The sequence below is a fragment of the Trichosurus vulpecula genome, chromosome 9, assembly GCF_011100635.1.
Source record: "Trichosurus vulpecula isolate mTriVul1 chromosome 9, mTriVul1.pri, whole genome shotgun sequence".
Classification (NCBI taxonomy): domain Eukaryota; kingdom Metazoa; phylum Chordata; class Mammalia; order Diprotodontia; family Phalangeridae; genus Trichosurus; species Trichosurus vulpecula.
In genome coordinates, this window is record NC_050581.1 from 53,339,867 (window position 1) to 53,366,616 (window position 26,750).

The following is a 26,750-nucleotide window of genomic DNA, read 5'->3' on the forward strand; positions in this document are numbered from 1 at the left end:
ATGCTACCGAAATACTTTGGGGAGAGCACTGAGAAGCCTAATTCCACCCTTCACAGCTTGAAAACACTAAGTTCTTGATGGTTGGAAAAATTACCTGAAAAAATGACTGCTTAGAGTTGTGAAAAATGTTGAATTAGGACCCCTGAGTGCAGACTGCTCAGGAGGAAGACAATTCACCATCAGATAACACAGCAGCATGGAGGAACTGAGAGTTTTCTCAAGATGAGCAGTCACAATATTTTAAGTAGAGAAGGACACCAGAGATCAGCAAGTTCACCCTCTTTTTCTGGAGAGGGGAGCAGTTAGTTGGGTGTCACAGTGGATAGAGCTCTGGGCCTGGAGTCAGGAAGAACTGGGTTACTGAGGTCAAACCTGTCCTCAGTCATTTCTTAGCTGTGTGACCCTGGGCAAGTCACTTTACCCTGTTCACCTCAGTTTCCTAGTCTATAAAATGAGCTGAAAAAGGAAATGGCAAACCATTCTAGTATCTTTGCCCAGAAAACCCCAAATGGGATCATAACAACTTAGACATGACTAACTATGGCTAAAACTTGATATTCTTATTCTAATCACCCTTTCTTAAAATCCTGCAGCATTTTATTTGTTTTCAAAGGACCCTCAATGATTTTCTCCTTTTGAAACAAGCCAAATTTGAGCATTTGAAGACAAGTGCCTTATCTACATATTGGCCACCCACAATGCCTATATGCCATCATTATGAGTAATTTAGTTGACTAGATATATTAATGCCTGCCAAGGTCTTTGTTGGATTCTAACTCTGGCATCCCATGTGTTGGTGAGCCCTTCAGTTTTGCATCATTTGCAACTTTTATGAGGATGCCATCTACGCTTTTATCAAAGTCACAGATAAAAATATTAAGCAGCCTACAGGCTAAGTCCAGATTCCTGAGGCTTTTCTATAGAAACCACCTTCCAAGATGATATTGAACCATTAAAGGCTCCTCAGGATTAGCTATTCAATTAGTTTCAAGTTCTACCTTTTGTGACCTTGGTTGAGTTATTTCCTCTGTATTCCATTTCATTTACCCTATCTCTAAAATGACAGGCAGGGACTAGACAATACATTTAAATTTCTTTGTTTCTCTCAATCTGTGATCCTGTAAGGGAGCAAATTGCCCCCTTTATTTCCCTGAATATGATATTCAAGCATTAAAATTAACAAGTACATGATAGCAAAGAAAAGATGGCACTGCAGTAGACTTAGTGGGTACTGTTTTAAAGACTTAAAAAAATTCCCATGACTCTCAGTTAAGTTTGTACTTCCCATTTCCAAAGGCCCTCAAGGATCCCAAGTGTGCTTATGGCAAGATATGTAAATCTATACTAATAATTAGGCTGATTAAAAGAATACATGAAACGTCTTAATATAGTAGCAAACGCCAAAACTAACGACTAATTTTAAGCAGCGTATGACATTAACCTATGCTCCCAAAAGTACATTAAGCTTTTCAAAATATACCACTTGGTCTTCTACTACAGGCATACAAATGGTGTCCAATTTATTTTAAATGGCATTCCCGCACACAAGGTTGGTGACATAATTAAGAAATGTATGCAGCCCATTACTAATTTAACACAGTTCAGTGTTATCAGAAAGCTGTGTGTGGCCCATGGTGTCACAACCAAATTTATGCATTGTAAATACAAATATATTTTATTCATAGAGAAGTCTTGCAACTTCAATTATGCAATGAGTATTTATTTGGAATTCATTCTTTTTCTAGTTTGATAGCCATCATTAATTCATGTGCAACTGATTAAGCCTGCTGAAGAGCTTTAGTGAACATCTTAAAAGACAAAATCGATTTGTAGGGGTCTCAATTTTTCACCGCTTTTCACAGAGAGAGAACTATCTCTGTCATGGATAACATCACTGCTGATTATCTGAAAAATCATGAAGTAGGCTGGATTTGACTTAGACACCATCTACTTTCCTCTTTCAGCATCTTCTTCTCTTGGTGATCTATTTCTTTCAATGCTTTCCTCCCATCCAACATGCCCACTGCCCTCATGCCACCCTCTGATTAGCACGGTGGATAAAGTGCCACATAAGGTATTTTCAGTCTTAGCTCAAGCCTTGCCTTCTGTGGGAGGCCTTTCCTGGTCCCTCCTACTGTGAACGTCTTCCCCTATAATTTACTTTGCATCTGCTTTATATGTATCTCATATACATTTTTTTCAACTTGTCTTGCCCCATTAGAATGGAAGGTGTCTGATGACAGACACTGCTTCACTTTTGTTTCTATACTCATTGCTTAGCTCAAGGCCTGGCACAGAGTAGGACAGGGATAGGGACAGGATCTGTGACTTCATTGCTATAGGAACTCCCAGATGAGAAAACTCCCTCAGGCTATGTAGGTGAGCACCTCTTTCGCAACTTAGAGTCTTTTAGAGTTGCCTGGGGCACTGACAACTTAAAGGAGTTGGCCAGAATCACATAGCTGTTGTTCCTGAGAGCCAGGACTTAAACTCAGGTATCCCTGGCAACAAGGTCTGCCCTCTTTGTACTAGACCAGGCTGCTCTCCCAGCATATGGTAAATAGTTAATAAGTGTTTGTTAATTTTTTAAGTTTTATTTTGAACCTAAGAAATAAAGCAAGCATTTATTGATTGAATACATTCCTAAAATAAATCCTTTGGTATTCCATGTGCCTCAGACAGTGTCTTGGACTTTCACCCTCCTATCAATTTCTGACTCCAGCTACATAGGGAGTATAGAAACTCCATCCACCAATGCATATCAATAACTCGGCAGCTATTTAAAGTATCAGAGTTGTCTGGGGGCAAAAGAGGGGTGGTTTTGCTCTCAATCACGCATCTAGGATATGTTAAGTGGCAGGATCTGAACTTAGATCTTGCTGACTCCAAGCACACTATTTTTTGGAAGTTTAATAAGTACTTGTTGAATTCAGTTGAATAAGAGAATTTCAGTGGTCACCAGGAGGACTCCTTAGGAAAGAATGCAGGGCAAAGGGAGAATCTCATCTCAGCATCTTTGATATGCCAACAATGTTAAATTGAGATAAACTATTATATACAGGAACACTAATATTGTTTTGAGAACAACTTTGAGTGACTAAGTCATTTTGACTATTATAAATGTCCAAATTGGGGCAGAGTCAAGATGGCAGCTGGAAAGCAGGGACTTGCCTAAAGCTCTCCCCTAGGACCCTCCAAACACCTACAAAAAATGGTTCCAAACAAATTCTAGAAATGCAGAACCCACAAAATAGCAGAGGGAAGCAGGGCTCCAGGCCAGGACAGGCTGGATGGTCGCTGGGTAAGGTCTATCCCACAGAGCTGGGCGTCGAGCAGAGCAGAGCCCAGCATGAGCCACGCCCGGACCAACAAGACAGGGAGCCGGGCAGAACAGGCGCTAGAGGCCTGAATCAGTGAGCTGTGGCAGTTCCCAGACTTCTCAACCTACAAACACCAAAGACAACAGAGAAGGTTACTGGGAAAAACTGTGGGGGACAGACTGAAAGGACTTTGAGGTTTGGCCACCGCCTTGGGGCACTGGAGGTGGTGCAGCTCTGAGGATAGAACTACAGATGCTGTTGCTTCCAGCCCCAGGCACACCTGGTGGGAGGAATTAAGTGGCAGATCAGAGCAGGAGTGCAGAGCCTACTTAGATCTGAGTCACGGTCCAGGTTGGCAGTTCTTGGGGGAGGAGAAGTACTGGTGTGACAGAGCTTGCTGTGTGGAAATAGCTCTGAAAACAACAGCACAGCCCCTCAAGTTTGGGACAAAGTACTCTCTACTCTACAAGCAGTCATACCCCGACAAAAAACTCAAGGGTCAAGTAGTTGGCTGGGAACATGGCCAGGCAGCGAAAACTGACTCCGATTCAGACTCAGACTTTGGAATCTTTCTTTGGTGACAAAGAAGACCAAAATATACAGACAGAAGAAGTCAACAAAGTCAAAGAGCCTACCTCAAAAGCCTCCAAGAAAAACATGAAATGCTCTCAGGTCATGGAAGAGTTCAAAAAGGACCTGGAAAAGCAAGTTAGAGAAGTAGAGGAAAAATTGGGAAGAGAAATGAGAGTGATGAGAGAAAACCATGAAAAACAAGTCAATGACTTGCTAAATGAGAACCAAAAAATACTGAAGAAAATAACAACTTAAAAATAGACTAAATCAAATGGCAAAAGAGCTCCAAAAAGCCAATGAGGAGAAGAATGCCTTGAAAGGCAGAATTAGCCAAATGGAAAAGGAGGTCCAAAAGACCACTGAAGAAAATACTACCTTAAAAATTAGATTGGAGCAAGTGGAAGCTAGTGACTTGATGAGAAATCAAGATACTATAAAACAGAACCAAAGGAATGAAAAAATGGAAAATAATGTGAAATATCTCATTGGAAAAACCACTGACCTGGAAAATAGATCCAGGAGAGATCATTTAAAAATTATTGGACTACCTGAAAGCCATGATCAAAAAAGAGCCTAGATATCATCTTTCAAGAAATTACCAAAAAGAACTGCCCTGATATTCTAGAGCCAAAGGGTAAAATAGAAATTGAAAGAATCCATGAATTGTCTCCTGAAAAATATCCCAAAAAGAAGACTCCTAGGAACATTTTTGCCAAATTCCAGAGCTTCCAGATCAAGAAGAAAATATTGAAAGCAGCCAGAAAGAAACAATTTGCGTGTTGTGGAAACAATCAGAATAACAGAAGAGCTAGCAGCTTCTATTAAGGGATAAAAGGGCTTGGAAAATGATATTCCAGAGGTCAATGGAGCTAGGATTAAAACCAAGAATCACCTACCCAGCCAAACTGAGTATCATGCTCCAAGGCAAAATATGGATTTTCAATAAAATAGAGGACTTTCAAGCTTTCTCAGTGAAAAGACCAGAGCTGAAGAGAAAATTTGCCTTTCGAATACAAGAATCAAGGCAAGCATGAAAAGGTAAACAAGGAAGAGAAATCATAAGGGACTTACTAAAGTTGAACTGTTTTGTTTACATTCCTACATGGAAAGATGATGTGACTAATTCATGAGACTTCATTATTAGGGTAGCTGAAGGGAATGTACATATATATATACAGAGAGAGAGAGAGAGAGAGACAGAGAGAGAGAGAGAGAGAGAGAGAGAGACAGAGAGAGAGAGAGACAGAGAGAGATAGAGAGAGAGAGAGAGAGAGACAGAGAGAGACAGAGAGACAGAGGGCACAGGGTGAGTTGAATATGAAAGGATGATATCTAAAAAAAATAAATTAAGAGGTGAGAGAGGAATATATTGAGAGAGGGAGAAAGGGAGAGATAGAATGGGGTAAATTATCTATCTCCCATAAAAGTGGCAGGAAAAAGCAGTTCTCTAGGAAGGGAAAAGGGGGCAGGTGAGGGGGAAATGGGTGAACCTTGCTCTCATCAGATTTGACCTGCGGAGGGAATAACATACACATTCAATTGGGTATCTTACCCCACAGGAAAGAAGGAGGAAGGAGATAAAAAGGGAGCGAGGATGACAGAAGGGAGGGCAGATAGGGTGAGGAGGTAATCAAAAGCAAACACTTTTGAAAAGGGACAGGGTCAAGGGAGAAAATTGGATAAAGGGGGATAGGATAGGAAGAAGCAAACTATAGTCAGTCTTTCACAACCTGAGTATTGTGGAAGGGTTTTGCATAATGATACGCATGTGGCCTACATTGAATTGCTTGCCTTCTTAGGCAGGGTGGGTGGAGAGGGAAGAGGGGAAAGAATTTGAAACTCAAAGTTTTAAAAGCAGATGTTCAAAAAAAAGGTTTTTGCATGCAACTGGGAAATAAGATATACAGGCGATGGGGCATAGAAATCTATCTTGCCCTACAATAAAGCATGGGAAAAGGGGGTGGGGGGAGTGGGGTGATGGGGGGAGTGGGGTGACAGAAGGGAGGGCTGACTGGGGAATGGGGCAATCAGAATATATGCTATCTTGGAGTGAGGGGGAGGGTAGAAATGGGGAGAAAATTTGTAATTCAAGCTCTTGTGAAAATCAATGCTGAAAACTAAAAATATTAAATAAATAAATACTAACTAAAAAAAAAAATAAATGTCCAAATTAACTACAAAGGACATATGAAGGAAGACTATCTGCATCCAGAGAACAGTATGATTTTACGTGTGTGTGTGTGTGTCTGTGTTCACGTATGTGTGTGTATGTGTATGTGTGTAATAGTAGCCATCTTTAGGGTGGGGGGAAGAAACAAAGAAAGTTACATGAGAACTTTATTACACAGTTAAAAGGAATAGCAAGTTGTACATAATAGATTTGCAGTTTCACGTACAATCACTTTTTTTCTATTCTACTATGTTATGGAAATGTTTGTTTTATTTCTTAAGCTCAGAATAAATAAAAATTGAAATAAATTGAATAAGAAGGAATGCTATAGATGGTCTGGCTGTAGTTCACCTGTTTCTTGCCCCAAATGAATATACGATCTAGGAAGAAGGAACATATTAACATTACAAGCTGAAACTGTTACATTCCCCATTTTAGACACCAGACTGTCATACTCTTTGTAACATGACTGTGATTCTTTCCTTGACTAGAGTTTGCTGTGAAAGGGAGAACAGCTGCTACCTCTGACCTGCATTTTACCCAAAAGTTTTCTATGGAGATTTGCTGCGTGGGTTGCTGTCTATGCCATAACAGAAAACAAAAAGAGAGAAAAATTGAAAGATAAAATACTATAATTGTCACAACTATTGTGACTTTAAGGATGGGGAGAGCTTTGAAATGTGTTGAGTAGAAGAACATTTCTCCCGGTACCAGCTAGGAATGAACATGCTAGCTCTAACTCTCCCTTCCCTTGTTGTTCCCTGAGACATTGTGTCTCAATTCCCAAATCAGCCAGAAGTAAGAATGGTTAGGGAGGCTGATAACGTGAGTTTACTCTCGGTTCCAGTGAAAATAGCTTTAATGATGTGCACTGATCACAAAGGAAAATAAGTTTATGCCCAGCAGGCAGTGTTGACCTGACTGGATTTTAAAGGGTCCATATGCCCAGGTGTCAGGCACAGAGTGATGAAACCCATCCCTAGCCTGTCCCTAGTCACTCCTTGGTTCTTTTCTCCCTAAATCCTTGAGGCCATGACCTCTATCAGAAGAGCATTCACTGGCAGATTCTCCTATTGCAAGGCATGAAACTTGGCATTCACTAAATCCTTTAGCTTCTCCAAAGCATCCATTTTCCACACTTCTATCAGAAAACATTCAGTTTACAAACCTTGCTCCAAAAGAAATTATCTTAATTAGTCATTCTAAAATCTTTAATTGTTTACCTGAAAATAAGTAGGTTTCTCTTAAGAACTTAAATACTCAAAAGGAGATTTTTTTCAGAGTTGTTTCCTCATTTCCTTTTATCTTGGGATAGGAGATTCTATGTTTGTGTGTTTATGTACATTGTCAGTTATTGGCTGTTTTGACTTCATTGGCCTTGAAACATTTGACAACGTTGCGCTACTGGTTACTCCTTCTTTCTGGATTCTCTCTCCTTTCTTGGTTTCCATGAAGACATACTCAACTGATTGTCTAATTCTGTAATAGGATTCTCTATTTTTTCCCTTTCCCTCTCTTATCTCTCTTTCATACCCCGCCAGACTGATCTTCCTTATGCACAGATCTGACAAAATTTCCCCCCTCTGTTCAAAACACTTCAGTGACTCAAAACTTAAGTCCTATAGTATTTAGAGAAGAAAATTATGTGTGAAGTATAGACTTTATTGAGACCAGTCAATTATTTTAAATAAAAACTTGGATTTTACTACTGATTCCTTTTATTGATATTTCTTTCATTTATTCTGAAAGAATAACAGAGAATGAGCAACTGAGGAGTAGTGGGAAATGTGGCATAGTTTGAGTAATAGAGAATCTATTCGTACAAACTTGAGCATAGACAACAATACTCACAACAACCCTGTGAGGTAGTGTCATTATTATCCCCATTTTACAGGAGAAGAAATTGAGTCAGACAGAAGTAAAGTGATTTACTTAAGGTCACACAGCTAATGTCAGGCTTTACTGATTTCACATCCAGAATGCCTCCCATTGTGCCAACATTGTGCCTATAGATATAGGGCCATCAATTTATGGCACAAAGGGACCTCAAAGGTCATCTAATCCATCTGCCTTAATTAAAAGATGAGGAATCTGAGGCACTGGGAGTTTTAGTGATTTGCCCAAGGGCACACAGGTAATAAGTATCAAAGGAGTGATCTAAACCCAGATTCTCCAACTGTGGAATCAGTGTTCTATTCTTTGGTTAAATTGAATCTGGAAAAGTCAATTTCTGTTAGAATGGTCAAACTGTTTTTCTTCTTTCCAGTTAAAATTTATCTAGTATTCCATCTAAGTAAATTGTTAATAAGTTCAGAAAAGCTAGCAGTCTTTGAAGGATTCATCTAAGCCATTTTGATGTCCTCTCTCTGTTTCTGTATCTCTGTCTCTGTCTCTTTCGGTCTGTCTGTCTCTCTGTCTGTCTCTCTGTCTCTCTCTCTCTCTCTGTCTCTCTCTCTCTCTCTCTCTCTCTCTCTCTCTCTCTCTCTGTCTCCCTCTCTCTCTCTCTGTCTGTGTCTCTCTCTGACTGTCTCTGTCTCTCTGTCTCTGCCTCTGTCTTTGTCTCTGTCTGTTGCATCTGTCTCTCTCTGTCTCTCTTTTTTCCTGTCTCCCTCTCTGTATCACTCTGTCTCTGTCTCTGTCTCTTTCTCTCTTTCTCTCTCTCTCTCTCTCTCTCTCTCTCTCTCTCTCTCTCTCTCTCTCTGTCTCTCTCTCTCTGTCTCTCTCTCTGTCTCACTCTCTCTCTCTCTCCCTCTCAGAAGCTTGTAGACCACCTAGTCCAAGTTCCTCTTGGTTGATTTCTCTCTTCACCAGTGTTCAGTAGCAATTGTTTTATTGCAATGTGTTTACGAGAAATGGGTGTTTTTTCCAAGGTGCCAAGAGCCCTAAGCTTTATTTGTTTATTGCTGCTCTGTGCACTAGTACACGTCTCTTGGATTCAACTGCCAGTGTAAGGGATTAAGGGGCTAAGTGAGTCTGACTAGAGCAGGAATCTTTCAAATGTGTTCCTCTCGCTCAACTCTTTTACAGGCAATTTTTATTTAACCAAAAAAAATCCCTTGATACAACACAGTAACAAAACAATTACATCTCTCAGGCGCCACTCAATCTCTCTCCACACCATCTTGTGAGAAAAATTAAGGTATTTCATTTAAAAAGAAAAAAAAAGTCACCTATTAGACCTTGTTTCTCCCTGTCATCATTTGTTACTCAGAGTTAATCCGAACGTGCTAATGCCCAACCTTCCCAGAGCCAGCCTACCACCCTAAAGTTCCCATGATGGCAGTATACACTGCTCACAGGGAAATCAGTTGCATTGACTAAAAATCCCTTTTGCCACATGTAATCTTGTTCTATCCCCAGGTGACAGGTGGGTGCAGCCTCCCCCTAATGCAGTAATTTCCTATGACAAGTAACATTTCCATGCTCAGAGCTGAGGCAGTCCCCTTCAAAAAAGCAAACCAGTAATAGAAACCCTTTTTGTGATAACAAAGAAATGGAAACAAAATCAATGGCTATCAATTGGAGAATGGTTAAAGAAACCATTGTACATGAATGTTATGTACACATTTTTATACATGAATGGAATATTACTGTACCATATAATCTAATGAATATGAAGGATACAGGAAAGTATGGGTAGGTTTTTATGAATGGATGCAAAGTGAAGTAAGCAGAACCAGGAAATAAATACAATGACTAAAACAATGTAACAGAAAAGAAAAAAAAAACTGAATGCTGAGTAATTATAATTATTAAGCTCAAGTCCAGAGAAGAGTTGAGAAAAATCAGCCTCCCTTCCTTCACTACAGAGTTGGGAGTCTATGGAAGTGGGTCATTATAAATACAAAGTGGATGTGATATGTTAGTTTTGCTGAAATGCTTTCTTCTTTTCTTTATAAAATAATTGTTGCAAATGATCATTAACTAAATAAGATAAGAGCAATATATTCAAAATAAACATGTTGTTAAAATGATTTTGTTTTGACCAAAAATAGAGAAGACGAACAGCATGACACATTAGGTATACAGTATACAAAAGCCAATAAGGACAGCAGCATAGAATTCTATAAAACCAGAGAACCCAGTTACTAGGATAGAATTCATTATTTGAGAGAAAATGCTGGAGAAATGGGACAGCAATCTGCCATAAGTTAGGTTTTGGCCAATACCTCACAACATGCAGTAAGATGAGCTCCATATGTGTACATGACCTTGACATAAAGGATCATATCATAAACAAATTAGAAAAATAATAAATTACCTTCAGGTCTATGGCTAGGGGAAGAATTTAGGATGAAACAAATGATGGAAAGACTCATATAAGACAAAATGGAAGATTTTGATAATGTAAAATTGTAAAAATTTTTGCAGAAACAAGTTTAATATAGTCAAATTTAGAAGAGAAACAAGTAACTGGGGAAAATATCTTTGTAGAAAGTTTCTCTCATGTACATAGATATCATATATTAATATCTGTATAATAATGTAAAATATATTATATAATTATATATTAGTATACAAGTTCTAACATAAATCTAATTTACAATTATATCTGTATTAATATATAAACTTTAATATATTATATCTAATAATATAAATTCAAAATTCCATATGCAGTATAATATCTGATATATAAATATGTAATTATACATAAATATGTAACTGTGTATTAATATGTATATATGTATGTAAAATCAGTCCCATATGTCCGTAAATATGGAACTGATTCAAAGAAAGAAATCTAAGCTATCAATAAGCACAGGGGGGAAATGTTTCAAAGCACAAATAATTAGAAAAATGCAAATAAAGCAACTTTGAAGTTCCACCTTACACCCACCAGACTAGAAATAGCAATAAAACAGGAAAATGACAAATGTTGGAGGGACTGTGGGAAAACAGGTACAGCTCCAATTTGATCCAGCCATTCCAGAAAACAATTTGAAACTATGCCCAAAAAGTTATTAAAATATGTATACTCTTTGCCCCAGCTATACCACTACTAGGCTTATGTTTCAAAGAAAGAAAAAAAATTATTTATACATATAAAATATTTATAGAAGGTTGTGGGGGTTTTTTTTGGGGGGGGGGATTGGCCAAAAATGAAAACTAAAGGAGAATATACTTATTGATGAAAGGTTAAGCAAATTGTGGTAAATGAATGTAATAGAATATTATTATACCATAAGGTGACAAATTGGACAGTTTCAGAAGAAATTAAGACCTCTATGAATGGATACAGAATACAGTTAGAACTAGAAGAGTTTGTACAGTGATAACATTATAGCAAGAACCTTGAAAGACTTCGAAACTCTGATCAACATGATAATAAAGCATGAGTATGAAAGAATGAAAGATGAAATATACCTTTCATCTCCTACTAGAGAACTGATGAACTGACAATGAAGAAAGAGTCATATAGTTTCAGACAATGCCAAAGTGGGAATTTATTTTACCAAACTATGCATGTATGTATTGAGGGCTTTCTTTTTTTTTCTCCCCTCAATGTAGGAGGAGGAGTGTCAGTGGGAGATCTATATTAATAAAAAGAAAAAAGCTAAGTAGTTTAAATATAATTATGAGTAGCAGTGTTATGAAAGACATCACATTTTGAGAAACTGTGCTAAAAAGCAAACTTATCAAACACATAATAGTTATCGATATTTTGTACATTATAAATATGTATGTTACATTATTTTATTTTATATTTAAGTTTAGTTTATATGATATTAAAAGTGTAATAAATTGTTTTAAAATAAAAATGTTTTTAAAAAAGAAATGAATTTGTTATTAAAAAGAGCATCAATAAAAATAAGAAAAAAATTAATAATACGCTTAAAGTTTTTATCAGCTAACACCTTAATTATCAGTTAACTCCTAACTTAGATTTAGTTGACAGCTGGCTAGGAGAAAGATTGAAAAAGAGGATAGCTGGGTGGGAGGAGAGGTAGAAAAAATGGGAAAGTGAGAGAAATACTTCTAGTTGAACAGAAAAGGTCCACGAAGGAAGAAAGGAACTAGTGACAGGCAGAATGCCCCCACAGATAAACTTTACTAACTTTATTTAACTAACCATCTGACCAAGGACTATCTGTGTTCCTTCAAGTCCCAAAAGAAATAATTTTGGATTTGACTTGCCATCAGTTCTTTTTTTGGGGGGGGGTGTAGAAGGTGGGGAGAGGGGGAGGGCTAATACAGAATGTTAATTTAGCTAGGTGCTATGTATGACTAAAGGAGATCCTATGGACACTGATTCCTGGGCAGCCACTGGATGGCCCAGGGGATTATAGTCATAAGGAAATAGGATGTGTTACTTTCACTTTCTCTTTCCTTCCATTCTTCTGCCCAACCCCCCACCCCAATCCCAACCATATTGTCCTCCCAATTCTACCCCAATTTATCTAGGCTGACCAAAACTAATATCAGATGAGAAAGGTTTTCAGATTCTGAATCCAAATATTTCGACAAGTCTGTAGACTGAATTATAGACCATGAATCCTGGAAAGACTTTTATTTAAGCTTAAAAGACTCCTGGTCACCCCTTTGCCCACCTACACTGCTGTACCTTGAATTCTTTATAAATGTTCCCAATCAAACAACAAGCAATGGTTTATGAGGTCCGCAGTTCAATTTTTGTTATTATTGTTCGATTGTTTCAGTCATGTCCAACTCTTCACGAACCGATTTGGAGTTTTCTTGGCAAAGATACTGGAGTGGCTTAATATTTCATTCAGTTCATTTTACAGATGAGGAAACTTGGGCAAACAGGGTTAAGTGACTTGCCCCGGGGCAGTCAGCTAGTAAGTGTCTGAGGCCAGATTTGAACTCAGGAAGATGAGTCTTCCTAACCCTATTCACTATGTTACCTACCATTCACCTATGTTACCTATGTTAGCTGCCCCTGTAAAGTCTACAGTGCTGTGGGGTAAATGGAAGAAACATCATTCATTCATTCATTCATTCATTCAATCATTCATTCACTCATGTATAATATTCCTGCATTATTACATTGGATTGGAAGTACAAAGATGCCAAAATCACAAAAAGTGAATGTAAAATATAATTACACAATTAAGGATGAGAAAAGAAAAGAGGTCTCCAAAGGGAGAAAGGGCAGCAGCATATTGTCAGAAGCTTGAGATAAGCTATTATAAAGTCTGGACACATATGCAAAAATGCATATTTTGAAATATTTGGAATATTGACAGACCTTAGCCCCCTTGACTTCTTTTTTTGGGGTATGCTAAAGGAGAAGGTGTACTCAATGAAAATCACAGATGTGACACACTTGATTGAGGACCTAAAGAGAGAATGTGGTAAAATTGATGGCAATGTGGAGTTATTGCATCAAGTTCACATGAATCTTGCAAAGCGCATCAACCTTTGCATCACAAATGATGGAAACTGTATTGAAGATGTTATTTGTTAATATTCCAATTAAACAAAATGTTGTGAAAATTTCACTCATTTCTTTTTTTTTGAAAATATGCATTTTTGCCTATGTGTCCAGACTTTAGGAATACCCTGTAGTTACTACAGTTAGAAAATATGAGTTTTAGCTCTCTTAAGGGGCTCACAATCTAACTCCAGTGACAAACAAGCCCATATAATGCAACTAAACAATAGTATGTGGTGTTGACTGAAAATGCAATAGGAGTTTTGAGAAAAGAAAGACTAGAATCATAACCATAATATGAGGAGGATGACTTTAAAACATTTATTATAAGTAAGGTATTATGAAGGCCAGCTAAAATAAAATAAAAAAACTATAAATGAATCAGGCTTAACCTTGCTGAGAAAATAAGAATGGCATCACGTGTACTGAACTCAATTCTGGATTATAAGAGAACAGCTTAAAGAGTCAGGATCTATACTTGATTTTGCCTGATAGGCCAAGAAGTCATGAGCGAGAATGCAAAAAAGGTCTTCACAGGCTAGAATGCTGAGCTCAAGCAAATAATTTGAAACTGAATAAGAATCAACTTAAAACCTGAGAATTCTAGAAGTTCAAAGTTGGAAGGGACCTCCATGTCTGTCCAGTGAAATGCACATGTGAAAATACAGTGACTAGGGTCATTTCCTTTGGGTTTCAAGAATTAAGAATAAGTGTAGTAAAAGTGAAAGGATTAGGAATTATCCTTGTTCTACAGGGTTCTTCTGAACCATAGAGAAGATCTTTCCCGGAGTGGGTCTACATCAATATTGTTATTTTGGCATTGAATATCACAAAATGATTGCTGGAAATAGTCATACTTTGGATTGCAGAGCCTCACATTTTGTTTCACTGCTAATTAAAAATATTCATTGGAAATCACTTTTCACAAAACACTTTTAATTATCCTGGGATGTGTATCTCAGAGGATCCTTACAACAACCCTGTGAGGTAGGTCCAACAGAAATTATTATCCTCAGTCTACAGATGAGGTAACTGTTAGACAAAGTGATTTGATTACAGCCAAGCAGCATCTGAGGCAAGATCCAAATTCAGGACTTTCTTCTTTCTAAGAACAACATGCTTTGCACTCTACCTCTGTCACTTACAATCACTTTGGTGTTTTGTTTCTTATTTCCAGCACTTCTTTTCCCCAGCATTGGGGAAAAGATCCTTCAATACTGGGTCAAAGTGACAGTTATAGGCAGTAACCTTCAGTTTTTTAATTCCTAGGGAAATTTCTACATTTCAGTGACATACCTTCAAACAATATGGGAGATGTCTCATAATTATAGACAATTTAGTGATTGTTCCTTATGGGTTCTTAAGTTGATGGAAGTTCTGTGGATATTTCTTGTTCCAGGTCATTAATACCCAGGTGTGAAGAGAATAGACAGGCCTAGCTTTCCATTTCTTTTTTTAACTATTAAAGAATGGGAAGGAGGGATTATTCTGCTCAAAATTCTGTACCATTTACTAGAAACTAGCACTTAGCTTCATTCCCAAAGGACTGTTAATTAATTGAAGAAAACTCTAGTTAATCATGTAACTGTATTGGTTATAAGTCCAAAATTAGTGAATTGCTTGCAAATATATAGTTTTCTACTCATTGAGGAAGTCCATTCATCCAGGTAAATATCTCCTACAGGAATTTAGCACAAACACTTAAATTCACTGGACAATGAAATTTGTCAAGATCTACCTAAACTTTGCTGTAAAACTTCTGACATTTATAAGGGAAAAACTCAAATTCACTGCTTTCTAAAAGTCCCTAATCACTGAAAAAGCTGATGGGCTGCCTGGAGGAAGTAAGATGGGATGCTGGTAGGGGGAGGCTAGTGAGTACCATATAATTATAGATCTTCAAAGAGAGACTGAATGATGCCTTAGGAAGAAACTGAACTAGATAATTGCTGAGGTATCTTCTGACTCTGCAATTCTAGGATTCCATGACATTTTTTTTCTATGCTCTTGGAAGAGATTTAAGATTCCATCAAAGAAACGTGTGTGTATGTGTGTGTGCAAAACAGAAGACAGATCTTGAGGGGAGAATGAGGGAAAATCAATGAGTAGCCTACATGTTCCCATGGTATCCTTTCGATGTCAAGAGAAAGCAAAACAGGCCCCCAACTTGTTGGATAGACCCCCACCTCATGGTGAACTTAAGAGATGGCACGCACAGTAGTTGAACAAGATAAGTAGTCAAGGGTAGGCTTGATCTGAATCACTGAAAAGAATACTTACTCCAGTGAGATCACAGATCCATTTGAGTGTTTGACTGAGTATTTGTCCCATTTCAGCTAAATGAACAAGGAAAAAATAGACATAGATAATCTGACAGACAAAGATGCAGCTGACATGCTATGGTAGAAAAGGCTTTGGAGTTCAAACAAGAGGACGTGGGCTCCAATAATACCTCTGTCATTTTGGGCAAGTTACTTGAACTCTCTCTACCTCCATTTCTTCATTTTTAAAATAAAGGGGTTTGATGAGATAACCTTTCCAGCTTTAAATTGGTGATCCAATGGTTCTCTGACAACTCTGATAAAGGTGATATTTTCATTTAATTGGCTCTTTTGGGCACCCCTACTTCTCATTCTTCAAACTTGTAGTATCTTTCCCTACCCTTCAGCATCTCCCACTCTGGGAACAAACACACCATGGCACATTCATCACATTCTAACTAGGAATTATGTACTTCACGCAACTGTCTAGAAGTCAGAGGTACTGCCATGTAACAAAAGGAGTGCTAGAATGGAACTCAGAAGAGTAAATTCTGGCTCTGCTACTCATTCATGATGTGACCTTGAATAAGTTGTTTAACCTCCCTGGGGCTCAGATTCCTCACTTGTAAGATGAAGGAATAGGGCTCATTGGAGGTCTTCCCACAAAAGCGAAACAACCACTTATCTATCAGTTATGTTTTAGAGAGGTTTTCTGTGAAAATGTGGGTTGGATTAAACAATCTCTAAGATGCCTTTGAGCTCTGAGATTCTGTGATTTGACAGACTCTAGGGTCCCTCACAGCATTAAGGTTTGATGATCCCGAGACACTTGGGCATTTGTTTTCAAATGCAGAAAAAGCTAATGATGTAATGTTTTTCAGTAGTTCCTTCTTGAGCCACATTTTTCCTTCCACTAATTTCCTTCCACCTCTGATTTTTGCAATCAGGGCATAAACATTTTTCCCCCACCCAATCTTATCTCCCTGATTATGTTAAATGATCGCTTTCAGATGTTCACAACTTGTTGACCATGAAAGGTAAGTGTTTAAATTATGCATAAAATCCATTTTGTCACATACTTTTCCATGCACATGGCCCTTCAATGCAAAGTAGAAAATTCATTGATCTCAAAATTATACCATACATTATGTGCAGAACAACAATTACATGGTACAGATCACGTAGAATTAAAAATGGGCACTGAATATAAGAATTTGACAAAAAAAGGAAACCTTCCCTTCCCCAAAATAATTTATGTCATCTAGTAAGCACATGTAGGGTGGAGAACCATACATGTGAGAACCCCAAATCATCCTTGCAGGATTTCCTGGAGAAAAAGACTCAATAAAATAATGTATGTCTCAGTTGACTTTAGAGGAAAGATGTCAGTGATTACATTGTTCACCACCTATAAAGAAGGTAGAAATATGGTCTGTACCCTGATCACCATGTTCAGTACTTAAATCATCATAGGTATCCACAGAGAAAACAACAGTGGGTACAACTTGTCATTTGAGTTCTTGGGCAAAATAGAGAAAATCTCAGTGTCATTTATTCCAGGTAAAGAGCACATCAAAAACTTTATGCCTAGGCCAACTTCAAGCCTATGTGAAATAGACAACTAGCTAGATGGTCATCTTAGGGATTCTGAAAGGGCACCTGAGAAAAAGTTCTACCACCATAGTGCATAGTGGCTAAAATCCTAAATATTAGCTTTATTTCTTAAGGATTTTAGCACTTTAACTTGGTTAAGGAATTAGAAGAAAAACTCTGTACCTCAATGAATAGAAAGCCAGCGCTGACTTGAGTTAGAGGGTGCCTCTGTCTCGTGATAGCTATATAACCACAGTAAAGTCAATTAACCTTGAAGTACACCCAGACATCACTCTAAAACCATAACTTGCAGACTGTCAATCTACACAGGTGGAGCAAGTTTCTACACCAAGAGATTATTATAGGAATGAAATTATGGATCCAGACCAGGTTGGAGGTGGGGGGAAGCAATGGGAACAATAGTAGACTAGGAGACAGGAGACCAGAATTCAAATCCCAACTGTAACAGTTGGTAGGTGAGATACAGAAGCAAATCATTCATGCTCTCTGAATCTCAGTTTTCTTGTCTGTGAAATGAAGGTAATACTGGCATTGTTGTTGTTCAGTTGTGTTCAACTCTTCATGAGCCCATTTGGGGTTTTCTTGGCAAAGATACTGGAGTGGTTTGTTATTTCTTTCTCCACATCATTTTAGGGACTAGGAAACTGAGGCAAACAGGGTGAAGTGACTTGCCCAACGTCAAACAGCTAGTATGTACCTAAGGTCAGATTTGAACTCAGGAAGAGGAGTCTTCCTGACTCTAGGCCGAGAGCTCTTATCTATTTCACCACCTAGCTGCCCATAATGTTTGTATTACTTCTTCACAAAGTTATTGTAAGAAAAACTCTTCAAGTGCTAGATAAATCAGCTGTCATCTTGGAAAAGGAAAAAGAAATTAAGTTAACAATAGGAATTAGGGTTTTTTACCATGGTAGGTGCTTAATAAATGTTTATCAATTAATTCATTGTTTATCCCTCATCATTTCCTAACTCATGGCAGGAATCAATAGATCATACATCCAGAGCTAGAAGAGACTCCAGAGACTATTCCAACTTTCTCATTTTACACATGAGGAAATTGAGACCCAGGATGGTTAAGTAACTTGCCCAAGACCATAAAGGCAGTAAGCATCATTGAGGAGATGTGAATGCAGCCCTTCTGATTCTGAAGCCAGTGGTCTTTCCATTCTGCCTCTATTGGGGACAATTAGGCTATTAGGGACCAGAGAACTAAAGAAAGGTAATTTCAGAGGCAGGAAGAGGGGAAAAAGTTTGAAGAAGACAAGTAAGGCAGTAAAAGTAGGGGCTCTGGGCATCAAGCAGACAGAATAAGGTAAAAGGGCAGGAGAAACCAAGAAAAAGTCTCTAAAACCAGGAGTAAAATACCCCCCAAATAAGCTGCTCCTACTTCACAGTTTTGCCTTGACATATGTTTCCACAGACAAAATTGCAAAGACGAGCCCCAATACGGACATATGCAAACCTCTTTCTGAGGGTGCTTTCAATATTAACTTAAAAGGAAGAGTCTAGAACTCTTTAAAACTGCTATAAACTCAATGGTCACAGAAGACACCAATAAGGCTTGCTGTCTATTAGGTGATAATGGATATTAATGGGTTAACTAATTAAATCAACTACTTACATTTTCACCAAATAGGAAAAAAATTTAAGTATTATATACTACACTTGAACAAAATAAAAACACAAAAGAAATTGTTCTGTGACTCCTTCCAAATAGGCTATGTGCAAGATTGCAAGGGTGTAAGGGGAGAGAGAGTAAACAGCTATTACATATAACTCCCACTGGAAGTCTGACAGTGAAAGTTTGGAGAGATATAAGCCTTAAGGGGATGACCCAGTCAAGGGAAGTTTTTTTCTTGTTGACATTTTGCTTAGTGTTGGTGTATTTTGGTTTTTAATGGATAGAAACAGGAAACAGGAAAGAAACTAATAAACCAGGGTGTTTTGAAAATAAGCAACAGAAAGGGAACAACTGAAAAGGGAAATCAGAAGATAAAGGAACCCAGGAGACAAGTAGTGGGGCTGCCTTGACAAGTAGAAGGCTCTCACCTCATTTTCCAAACTAGAGAAAAAGAGAATGGGTGAAGATATAGATGTGGAATATAGATGAGGGTGCTCACAGTTAGTGACCTCAGTTCCTTCAATAAAGAAAAAAATTCTGCTAAGAAATAGTGATACGGTGGTAATGTTGGAGGCTTGAGGAGAGGAGAAAAGATCAGGAATAGGCACAATTGCCATTTAAAAAAATCAGCCTAAGACTTAAAAGGTTCGATTGTCTTTCATCTTATATAGATAGTATTATAATCTTCCCATGGATCCATAACATCATGAATGGGGATCACTCTCTTCTCATCTCGGGTGTGATTCTTATCCATGTCCTACAAAGGAAAGAGCACTGACTTTGGAGCCAGAGGAACTGGGTTCAAATTGTGCCTCTCATACATATGACCTTAGGAATTTTGGGCAAATCACTTTATCTCCCTCAACTTCAGTTTCCTCATCTGTAAAATGAGGGATTTGGCTGGCCTAACTAGCCTCTGGACTGTCTTCTAGCTTAAGAGCTGTGATTTGCTCATAAATCTCCAAGAGCATTTGTTCCTTCGAGATCTTTTTTTTCTTCTATTTCATAGATACTAGAACAGATGGGCTAGGTCCATTCATCTGCCACTCCTCACTCTTGCTATTTGACCAACCCAACTTCATTTCCCATGATATAGTCCCTGGTTTGTAGCTTTAATAGCACTTATTTTACAGAAGCCTTGCTTTGTAATTTCCTAAAGTCTACTTACATCCACCATAAATGGTTTTCACTTGCCCTTTGAGTAACCCACATTTTAAAAATTCTTCTAAGATGGTAGGTTTTCATGACTCAAAACCCAGTGGCATCACTGGGAGAATACTGCTGTTTAAAAGATTGATTTTTGTGGCAGGAAGAAGCTTGAGATCATTGGAAGCATTGTAAACTTCCACTTTATGAAAAACAATCCAGGTCACTTTTTTCTTTTCCTTTCCAATTGAGCGCCAAGTCATTGACTATATGCAATGTAATACGCACACACAGACACACAGACACACAGACACACAGACACACACACACACACACACACACACACACACACTGTAGGATGAATTAAATGGACTGCTCATCTAACTGCATAGCATGGTCTGGACGGTAATGATTTTTCATCCTTTTTTTCCTCTGTAGACTATTAGGCTGATCTCCTTTGAGTAGACAGAGACCTCAGAAATGTTCTGGGTCTTCATTCAGTCAGTGCCATGTTATTTTTCAATAAGAATATTTGGAAAAAACTCATTAACCTACAGGGAATCTCTCTTCTTTTTAAACTCTCTCTTGGATAGTGTCAATGTCTCCCCAACAGTGGCAGAGAATGTTGGTGAGAATAAACCTCCTGTTGTGCTCTTTGCTTAATTATATTGTGATCATTACCTTGCTGATACAAATGGTCATTGGAAGATTGCTTAGACATAGTTATCTCTTCAGTTATAGCTATCAAGGAATATTTTATTATCATAACACAATCAATAAGAAATACCCTGTTGGAAGACAATAAAATTGTTCTACTCTAACAAGATCAAATTCTTTTTAGGCATTGTAGTCAATACATATGATCTTCTCTTATTCTGTTGATCTCACTTGGCATCACTTCATGTGCCTTTTCTTATTTCCTTTTATTAAAGAGATACCAAATCTTGATAAATAGTTATGCCCAGGGCTTGACCATAAATCATTTCTGCCCATTCTTCCTGTATCATTGCCAGAGCAATGTGCCCTGAAAGGTACAGATGAGTAGATCTAATATTTCTAGATCCTAAAATAATATATTTTCTAATATCATTCTTTAGCATGAATATTTATATAAAATTTTACCACCTCCAAATATGGAGTTTTTAATTCATTAGACCAACTGCACCCCTTCATTTTGCAGGAAGAGAGAAATATAGCCACTTCTTCTGAAATCTAAGATTAATAATGGTATGATCACAGGAGGACTAGAAATCAGGGCTAGGAGAGACCTTAAGGATCACTTATTTCAAACCTCTCATTATATAGATGAAGATACTAACACCCAGGAAGGTTGCATCATCTAGGTAACAAGTGAAAGAACTAGAGATTTGAATCCAGGATCTCTGACTCCAAAAAATGAGTTCTTCTCAGTGTACCATGATGCCTCCTCCACACAGCAAAGCCTATGTTTCTCAAAATGATATGGTAGTATTTGATAAAAAAAAATTACCTGGGGCATAAATGACTAAATTTCTAATTAAATCACTCTTCTGGATGTGTATAAAATGAGCTCCTCCGCTGAAACGCTCGGCTATTATTTAACAAACAGATAACTAGGGCTGACCTATTTAAAAGTTTCAAAGGGACCTCTCTCCAAAAAGGATATAGCCAAAAAGGCAGCAGGCCTAACTTGATGCATGGCCCAGCAAAATATTAGCAATTAAGAGGTTAAAAAACAGCAGGTCCTGCAACCTGATTATAGAAGGAAATATATCTGTAATAATTGTCTTAGGTTACCCCCATTAACAAATCAGATAGATTGTGTGTCTTATAATTTATCTAAGTGACTTAGAAAATTAAGTTATTCATGCCGAAGAATGTGTCAGCCTTCTAGATATCTGTCAAGATCAGGGCCCAACAGGCCTCAGTTTCTGCATAAAGATTATCTAATCTCCTGTCATTTGTAAAAAGCTGTTGTGCTGTTGCTCATTAAAGATCTGTTTTACCCAAGCCATTTTCAGCGATCTGCATATCATTATGGCTTTTAAAAAAAAATCCCTCTTTTCAAGGGCCATATCTCAACAAGGCACTGCAAGCCCTCATTTCTTCATCTTCCCTAAATTTTCTCTTTGGAAATGGGCATTAATCATGTCAGGCCATCCCCCATGTTGATAAATACCTCAGGCAATGTTTTAGAACATGATTGTTGGTTATGGCTCAATTATTTATACAATTTCAATCAGAAAATTTGATAAAGGATATTGTCAAGTTATCTTCTGTTCCCATTTTTCCCCTTAAGCATTTACAGTATTAAAAAAAAAAGTTTGCCCTTTTGCTGAATGTTGGAATTTTTCAGAAATAATGGTCCTTTTATAAGAATGAAAAAGATGCTAAACTAGGTCAGAACCATCCAAACCCAGGGTTTTTCCCTCAGACAAAAGGGACATCAAGGGACGGTTCCTCAAAGGGCAAGACAGTTTTTTCTCTATAATATTCACAAGAAATGTTTAGGTTTATGAATGGCCCATCTAGAGAATCTTGTGGTAGATGACTCTCTGGAGAGAGCATGGAAAAACCCTATTCCCTAAGTGCTCCCTTTCATCCTGAAAGGAAGACCACCCTGCCAGAGGCTGAATAGGGCTGTTCTCTCCTGCCTCTCAGGGAAAACCCTGGGGGCAAAAAGTTATAGCATACCATAGTTTAAGAAGCATTACATCAAAAATCAGAAAAACTTATTTTAAATGCTGGCTTTGCCATTTACTACCTGTATGACCTTGGATAGGTTACTTAATGTCTCTGGGCTTCAGCTGCCCAGAGAGGAAGTCACAATCAATGACCTAGACAATCCCTTACAGATCTAAATCTGTGATCTATGGGAGTCATTACGTTACTTGCCAAGATCAGATAGCTAAGTGTCTGAAGTAAGATTTGAACACAGGTCTTCCAACTCCAAATCCTGTGTTCTATCCAAAGATCTCCTCTAGGACTCATGATAAGAAGGACAGAGAAGGGAGACAACTGCAAATGTGGTAGCAATGAGTACCTCCATAGGTGAGTTAATCCAGGAATTCATTGTGAAACCAGGAGGAAGCAGCTGGGAGAGTGGCTAACGCCAGATAGGTAGATACCAGAGAAGAAATTCTCTAGCAGTAAAATCAAGACTAAGGACATAGAAGTCTTTGGTCTTTTCACTGAAGTTATAGAGGCGCCTTGCCTCTACTTGGCCCTATCGAAGAGTAAATCTGGCTCATTATACAAATAATTTTGCATGGAAGCAGTAACATCTTAGCAAAGTAAAAAAAAAACTAGATGGAACCAGCCCATGGACTGAAGAATGGCTAAACTATTCCTATTATTATGAATTCATTCTTGAATATGTACTGGTATAATTTTCATTGCCTTAACCTTTTATTTTTCATTTTGTTGGTTATTTCATTGGCATTGGGAACTTGGGGTAAGGAAATCCCCTCTAAAAACACAGATCAGCAAGTTACAGAGTTGCCTGGTGTACTAAAAGGTTGTGATTTGCCCAAGGCGAAATAGACATCAAAGGTGAGATTTGAAGCCCTATATTCCTACCCTAGAGGCTTGCTAACTATGCACTAGGCTATAACATCTTTCTTGCTTGCTTGCTTCCTTTTTTGCTTTCCAGCATTTTAGTTGTTTTTTTTTTATAATATTTTATTTCCTCTTCAATTTCATGTTAAAACCATTTTTAAAATTTGGTGGGTGGGTGTTTTTTAAGTTTCGAGGTCCACATTCTATCCATTCCTCCTACCCTCCCTCCCACCCCCTCCCTGAGACAGGAAGCAATCTGATATAGGTTATACATGTGCAATCATGAAAAACATTTCCATATTAGTCATTTTGTACAAGAAGATGAAGGAGACAGAAACACAGAGAGAGAGAGAGAGAGAGAGAGAGAGACAGAGACAGAAGGAAGAAGGAAGGAAGGAAGGAAGGAAGGAAGGAAGGAAGGAAGGAAGGAAGGAAGGAAGGAAGGAAGGGAAAGAGAGAATTTATCTATTTATTTCTATCCCAACTAAATGTTTAATGTTTTGATGCTACTTCTTGACTATGTCTATTAATGTGGTGAACAACTGAAAACTGAGGGAACTACTGAGGCAATACAGGTAAACTACCATTAAAAAAAAAAAACTTAAAATTTGAACCAAAGTCGATGAAATTCCAGAAATGATTAGAACTCTGAATGATTAACGACTCTCAATTTCCCTTAATAGTGGAGTTTTTCATTCATAAATTTATGTTATATCAATTCATATTTCTAGCCTTTATCATTCTTAGAGAAACAGGTTTTATAAATACTATTGTTAGGAAAACATGTACTTCCTTTAAAATTGCTAAAAGGGGAAAAATATGTGGGCTCTTCTTTTCTTTTGTGGGGAAGAAGTAGATAATAGCTCTTAATTGGACAGAATAGAATCAATCAAAAAATCACCTGGTTTTCATTAACCCCAGACTCACCTAATTCTAACTACCATCCAAGACCCAACTCAAATGCCACCTCCTCCATGAAATCTTCCCTGATCAGCTCAGATGGATTATTTGTTGTTGTTCAGTCATTTCAGTTCATGACCCAATTTGGGGGTTTTCTTGGCAAATATCCTGGAGTGGTTTGTCATTTCCTTCTTCAGCTCATTTTACAAATAAGGAAACTGAGGCAAACAGGGTTAAGTGACTTGCCCAGGGTCACACAGCTAGTAAGTTGTCTGAGGCCACATTTGGATTCAGATCTTGCTGACTCCAGGCCCCATGCTATATCCACTGCTTCACCTAGAAGCCTAGATAGATTACATTATAACAATAAAAGCTGGCATTTATATAATGCTTTAAAATTTACAAAACCTTTTACACACATTATTTCATTTGATTCTCAGAATAATCCAAAAGGTAGATGCTAATATTATCCCCATTTTAGAGATGAAGAAACTGAGACCGGGAGTCATTAAGTTATTTGCCAAGATCAGATAGCTAGGAGATCTCTGAAGTATGATTTGAACACAGGTCTTCTGACTCTGAGCCCAGTGTTCTATCCACTAATTCATATTGCTTCTGCCTCCTCAAACTTCAAGACCATTTTTGTTCTTCTCCTATACCCCTTTGGCATTCTGCTTTGTGATATTGTTATCTGGGTACATAGCCTATCTCCCCTACTAAATGCTAAGTTTCCTAAGGACAAAGACTGTGTTTTACTCCTCTTTTTATTGCTCTCAGTGCCAAGTACAATGCTTTACCCAATGAAATATTCATCAAATGTTACTGACCCATAAAGATATAGTTTCACAGCACGAAACAGTAGATGTTGAACTTGTTTAAGAAATGAAGAATCTGATCTGGGCTGAAGGTGAGACACAAATGTAAAAGCAATGATTTAAAACACATCAGTAAACAAACACATGAGGAAGCACATCTACTGAAATGCCAAGACAAGAAGATCGGAAAAGCGGCTAAGTCAACTTGTCAAGTTCTGCGTATGAAATCGATTCTCTGCTTTAAGAATACCATGAGTTTGAATGTCTGTATATTGATGTTTTTGATAAAGTGTTCAATGCCTTTGAACATGTCATCTTCCTTTCCACCACTCCTGCAATGCTGTCCTTCCTTACTTCCACTTCTACAATTCCTTCCTTTCTTCAAAGCACAGCTCAGGTACCCAATCCTACTTAAGTCTTTCTCTAAAACTCTCAGTTGTTAATTCTCTCCTTGTCTTGAAATTGCTATATGTTACTTGGTATATACATTGTAAAAACTTATGTAATACATATGTAGTCCTCATCCCCCAACAAAATGTAAGCTTCTTGAGGGCAAAGAAGGTTTAATTTTTGTCTTTGTAATCTTAGTGCTTAGCATAGCACCCTACACATAATATTAGTTTCTGCTTATTAAACGTTTGTTGAATTGGATTCTTTGTAAGGAGGCACAACTGAAGCGTGTCCATCGCTGAGATGGGTGGCAAGATATAAGAAGAATACTTGCTTCATAAGCAGAGGAGCACCAGTTCTCAAACTTTTTGGCTTCACGACCCTTTTGTATCTTAAAACATTTTTGAGGACCCCTCCAAGAGCTTTTCTTTATGTGAGTTATAGATATTGATATTTACTATATTAGAAATTAAAATATTTTCATATTATTATGAAATTAGTTTTAATATTATGGAACTCCCAAAAGAGCCTCAGGGACCCCCAAGGGTCCTTGGACCATACCTTAAGAACTGCAACATAAGAGAATACTTTCAAGCATTTCCTGCTTTTCAAAGTCTCCTTCTCAGCTAACAGTCTCATGCTATACATAATATTTACTTCAATATTTTAAGAGTCCATGATTTTTTCAATTTAGTTACTCATTCCACTAACAGGGGGCCTAATGGAGTTACCATGTCCATCAACTTTCTCTAGTCAACTGTTACAAGTTTCTGTGGCAACCATTATATAATATGAGATCCGAATATATAAAGTTAGACCATTAAAAATAAACATAAGAGAACAAGATCAGGTGCCTTTCATATTGTAGCCATGGGGAGAATTCTACAAACAAGGGATAGGGGAGATCTTAAAAGATAAAATAGTTAATTTCAATTACATGAAATTGAAATGTTTTTCATGCTAACAAAATAAATGCATCTATAATGAGAAGGAACATGATTATTTAAGGA